Consider the following 6,000-nt stretch of genomic DNA (forward strand, 5'->3'; position numbering starts at 1 on the left):
CTCAGTGGAAGGTAAAAAATGGGTGGAACTGACGTCATCACGCCGACGTGGTCTTCTTATGGCTCCAGTGACGTCATGCGGAGCGGCGTGCGGAGCCATGGTATTGTGACAACCTCGTCAGCGTGGAGAGCTAGGAAAAATTTCCGCGGAATGCTGGCTCAGGGGATATTCATAAGGTGAGGAATCCACAGGCAGATACTGTATCCACCAGAAAAAGCGTTACCGTAGATAAGTAACTTTTTCGTTTGAGGATGCAAGACCGGCAAGAGACGCAGGCTCAAATCAAGTTCGAGTCCTTTATTATCTGTGATAGTGTGTAACTCACAAACCAAACAGAAGTGCTCTGTCTTCACACTTACACACACGCCAAACATCAGTACAACACACCACTACCCAGAGTGTGTACACTCCACCCACACTATAACAAATGCATCGCACGCACCAGTAGTGCTCCATCTTCACATGCACTGAAACCAAATGTGTATACAACACACAACCATCCAGAGGACACACCCCCAACCATACTCTAACAAACGTGCACATTTTGATATCAAGACTAGGTCTGATTTTCTAAAGCACATCCATAAAGAAGGACCCCTGCCTGCCTCTTGCACTAGCTCAAACACACTCTGCCTGTGCTGGCCATGATGCTCCACTTTGGGCCGTGCTGCTCTTTCGAAGCTATTATTTGAAATCTTGCTTGAAACTGCCATCTTCTGTCTACTCGGCTAACTCTACAATGGTGGTGTGCTTTCAGTTTAGGCTCTAGCTTAGAGATGGATCTACAAGTAAGAAACTCCTACCTCTATAGTGCCTTCCTTTCTTAGGCTGTGTGCCTTCCTTTCTTAGGCTGTTTTGATTTCCTGCCTTTGCCATCCACTCCTGGTTTATATTTGGGTATTTGTCACAGGACTAACCTGTAAAATACTTTAAGCAAAGAAGGGCACAAATGAAGTGTTTGGTGCAACATATGCTCACTTTGAGCAGAGAGCTTTAATAAAAGGTAAACATTCCTTAATTGTTACTTATGCCCTTAATCCACAGACTCCTTGAGATTTTCATCAGCTCCTCTGTTCCACAATTTCACTTCCCAAGCCTGTGGTGTGGTGGGACCAAGAGAGAGGATGTGCTTACGTTTGGTCCACAGTAGTGGTTTCCTCTTTGTACCTTGTACTTTTTAGATCTCGGCTACAGACTGTTTTAGCTGTCAGTCTGTAGGTCGACGTTTTGTTTCAATTTCACATGTATTCGGAGTGGGCTTTGGACTAGACCCTTGCTCATTAGTGAATGGCTTTGTTGTCTTGGTTTAATGGTTTTCCGCTGTACTCTATCCCTCCCGCTAGCATGTCGGTGTCAGGGAGCTATGATTTAAAAATGGCGCCCTTCCATGGCATTCTTGTTACTGAGCAGCTGCCAAGTGCTGCAGGCCACTCGCTCCCGATCTTGCATTTCATATGCATTTTTTTTAAAGTTCTTAATTCACCATTAGGAACATTAAACGAGAGTTGGCTCTACTCGTGTGTTGTAACACTGGCATACATGCTTAACGATGCATGAGTCACTACTGCTTTATGAAATCGGTAGCATACCTTGCTTAAACAGATGCTCAAGCAGTCTTAAGTGCCAGAACTACAATACATATTCAAGTGCGTGTGTAGAACCAATGGAGATAATATCGAATGCCTGTAATTCACCTGAAGGAGGAAAAATACTTCGCTTCTCGGAAGAGGCCTACAATAAAAATCGGCTATTACATGTAAATGATATATTTTGCCTTGATGTGCTAATTTTCATTTGGAAACGAATGCAAGAAAGAATGTGATTTTCTATCATTAACAGTAATAACAAAACACGTTGATTAAATGGTGGAAAAGTGCACCCCATTAAAAAGAAAAAAAAACTGTCTAGGTAAAGATCAGTTACCTCTGGGGATTACTTTTCCTTCCATTTGGATTACAAAACGGTCTCTGGAATTGAGGTTGAAACCAAAAACTGCAAGAATGACACTAGGAGAAGAAAAATCCCCTTCCCTCACACTTCTAACCTCTTAATGGACTCTTAAGAGGGTATCTGAATATTTTTAAACAAAACTGAGTCGCTGGTAAGGCACCTTTATGACCCCATCTGACAGACATTGAGATTGTCTGCCAGATGTTCCTTACATGTCGTCAGATGGCGAGATTTGTCACTGTAGGAGTGCACAACTACATTTTAATTTTCTTTTTTAATATTTTATTCTACATTAGTATTAAGCCCGGGGCGATGTGTGCTGAGGTATAAACCAATACCAGGACTGATCTGCAGTGGTTGTCGTCATTTTTTACTCTCAAGTGTGACTTGATTGAGATTTCTTTAAACCTGCTACCTTCTGATGCTACACATTTGCATTATAATGTTTGGAAGAGATGCAAGCGAATTAAATCAACCGTTTCATCGCTGGTAGGTGGTATAGATGGCGGTACTTGCGGTCTCATCTTCTGTCCAAGCAGTACAAAAGTCCAAACGGGACTGTTTAGTCCTGCCTCGTTTCCATTTGCAGATGAACCTTAGCTTGGAGGAGCAGCGTCCTCAGAACTCGAGGTCCTGTCAGAATGTTGACTAGTTTCACCTGGAAGCAGGAGCTCCTCCCGTTGAAGAGACTTCCTCTGGTGATATGAGCAGCAGCACTGTTTGTCTTCTCTGTTCACTTTCAAGAGATGTGACCAACCTGATGCTTGCAGAGGTCTGTCTTCCTTTGAGCCCTGCTTCCCCTTATACCCATGCTCCCTATCAGTTTGCTGGGGCATCCATATCAGAGATGTTTGCCTCATACATAACGCAGTCCCCTTGATTCTTGTTTTTTGTTAGGTTGCGATACCAGTTTCTGAAGTAGTGCCTGTAACCCATCGGGTGTAAAGAAATCAACTATCGATCATCTCGCATGGCTTTCTTGAAGGGCAGGCTGATCATTAATAGTTTTGGAATTGAAATCCACCTGACCCAGGAACTTCATTGATTTTCAGCAGCCAAGTGGCTTTACACACCTTTTCTGATGTTGAGACTTGTTACAAACCTTTACGTTGATCTGAAATATATGTTTGAAGCCTGCTTTTCTTCAGCTATGAATGGTTTGTCGTGCATGTGCTCTAAACATTCAAAATCATTTGGGAAGGAACAGGGCACAGACTGGGAGTCCTGTAATCATCATGAGGGTAATTTATATCTGTATTTAATTATCTGAGTGAAGGTTGTCTTTTAACCATTTATGTGCTTGCCTTGTGAATAGCAGCAAAATTACTTTTGCAAGTTCTCTTTGGATAAGAAACAATCTGTTGTTTATGCAATCACGTTTTTACAACATCACCTGCTTTCTTGCGAGCAGTTTATTTTTTTAGCTTTCTTCTTGCCCTAGTTCAGATGTGTCCTCTGCAGTCTCACCCTTGTTGAATCCTAATGTTCTTCCATGGGTCTATTTCATAGTGACTGGCAAAAGTGCATTTCAGAATTGCTGCAGTATGTAAGTCCTGGGATCCCTTTTCCTTTTCTGTAATTGTGTTGGTAATTAAACGTTGTGTACAATCCTAGATGAGTGCTATATTGGTCTCATCTAGGATTGTACACACAGCCGACTCATTCAGCGTGGCACTGCGATATTGTGATGTGCGTGTTCTGTACATGCAGTTCGATTCCAACCTCCTTCTTCAGAGTTCAGTGTAGTTCCTTCAAGACTTTCTCGCACACTAGGAAGATCCAGTTTTGTTTTGACTCACAGATCAGAAGAGTTACTGAGTCTACCGTTCACTGACTTGTTGAAGTGCCCATCGCATCTGTTAGGCTATTTGAGGTCCAGCAGGCTGGTGACTATTCGAAAGTAATTAACTCTTTTGTTTCTGCCCTGGCCAACCTTTCCCAATCATTCGCCCCACTTTGGGGTCTACTAAAGAGCCTTCTTACGAATGAAGCAAACACAAGGAGATGATGCACGGAGTGCTGAAACTTTTAAAACACTCACCCCCAGTCACAGATCTGGGTTGAATCCATCATCATTCTTTAACTCACTTTGCCACCCCAGTTCTGACAAAGCTATATGCAAATCAGTCTCTACCTTGTTCCTCATGGGAACAGTCGAGCCCGAACTGCCAAGCCAGGTCTTCCCTGGACCGGAAACAAGCATCCTGGGACCGGTTTCTGCCCACCAGCCCAGGCTAGCTTGAATCCAATGGCAAAGTGAGGAAGGGACCCACGTCTGGGCACTGCGACTTCAATCCCATATGACTGGATTTTTGCGACATAGGTGAGCAACTTCCACAGGGATTACTTCTTGACCCCTCCCGGGCAGGAACCTCAGGGTGGGAAGGATACCGACCTTCGCTTGGACTCAGAAGACTGGGAGAAACGCGCCATCAGACGCTTCAGCCTCCTCTCCTGCAAGGCTTTTGGCTTCAGTCGTTTACAGGCATCGCGCTCCTCGGAGTCGTGGTGCTCCCTCAGGCACCACCTGCAGATTGAATTGGGGGTCTGTAGCCGACATCTGTCGAGCACAGGACTCGCACGTTTTAAAACCTGAAAACGCAAGCACACTGTCCCCTGACGCCAAAAGGGCATCTCAGAAGGCCCAAAAGTCATCAGAGGAACGGCTATTCGGATCAAAGTTGCAGCATGAAAAAGAAGGAACTGATGTCACGTGCGCCGGAAGGGACTTGTATGACTCCACTGAAGTCACCAAATTTCTGGATCCAGTATGGCGCATACAACGCTTCATGGCTGGCAGCTTGTAAGGTGGCGTAGGCCTTCCTTTTGGGAAGATCCTTCCTGTCAATATCTATTCATGTTTAGCATTGTTGGTCTCTCTATTGATAGAATGATTTTGAAGTGTCTTTTGCTTTTCCTTTCATATAGCCATGGTCGTTGATCTTTAGGTTAGGTTAAGGACTTACGGCCAGATGTACGACCATTGGATTTAGCGCCTCGCAATTTGCGACAAATTGCGAGGTGCTAAATCCAATGTACAACAGTGTCAGAGACACTGTTAGCGATTCCCAAGGGGGTCGCAAAATGCAAGGCTTATCAACATTCATGAGCCACTCGCAATGTGCGACCCTATTGGAAATGGCCAGCCTCACAGGAATGGTGGCCTGCTGGGGTCAGCAGACCACCATGTCTGTGACTGCTTTTCAATAAAGCAGTTTAAAAAAAAAAAATGCATCCTGTTTTCCTTAAAGGAGAACGGGATGCATTTAAAAAAGAAAAAATGAAACGTTTTGGTTTCATTTTTTTAAGGACAGGTAGTGGTCCCTGGGACCGCTGCCTGCCCTTAAAACATATTTTACATTGGCTACTGGTGAGAAAGAGAATAATTTTTTTTTTAACTATGCTGTCTAAGCCACTGCTCTCTCCATGGTCAAGGTCCCACATACTTAGCCTCCAAACGTCTGCTCTACACTCCTGCGAGACTTCTAAGAGCATGTGATACGGCCGTGCTCGAAGTCCCTAGGTTTTAAAAGGCCAGACCAGGCTGTAGTTCTTTCTTTCCTTGCCCCTCTGCGATGGAACAGCTTGCCTACGCCATTACGCTTCTGTGAAACCCATTCCCTTGTCAGGAAAGCGCTTAAGACCACCTATTTTAAGTCTGCAGTGCATTCCAGGGGCGCAAGTTCTAGTTAGTGCTGCCAACAGAACTGCTGGATTCCTGTGTTTTATTTTACTTCAAAATGTTAATGTTTTCACTGAGAAATTCATCTAACTATAACGTTACTTTAACCTTTGGTTGTATGTGTGCGTGTTAAAATAGAACACGTTCACAATGATGCTGCTGCGATTAGAACATTAATCACCGCACCTGACAAACCGCAGTTTTGACGCCCAATCCTTGATCCAACTATCTACCAATGAACCCTCCCCAGTGTGTGAAAAAAACATCATCAATGAAGAATCTTCTCCGCCAAAAGTTTCACTCTTCCACATTGCACTTTATTTTCTTTCTTTATTAAGTTCTTGTTAAACCTACTCTATTGTGTCAAT

The 6,000-nt window shown here is 44.0% G+C and overlaps 1 protein-coding gene across 5 annotated transcripts in view; it reads left to right on the forward strand.

Annotated features, from left to right (window-relative positions):
- Positions 1 to 6,000, forward strand: part of SFSWAP (splicing factor SWAP) — a 628,330-nt gene that overhangs the window by 277,235 nt on the left and 345,095 nt on the right. The gene's annotated exons all lie outside the window — the stretch shown is intronic.

This window comes from Triturus cristatus, chromosome 11 (assembly GCF_964204655.1).
Source record: "Triturus cristatus chromosome 11, aTriCri1.1, whole genome shotgun sequence".
Taxonomy (NCBI): domain Eukaryota; kingdom Metazoa; phylum Chordata; class Amphibia; order Caudata; family Salamandridae; genus Triturus; species Triturus cristatus.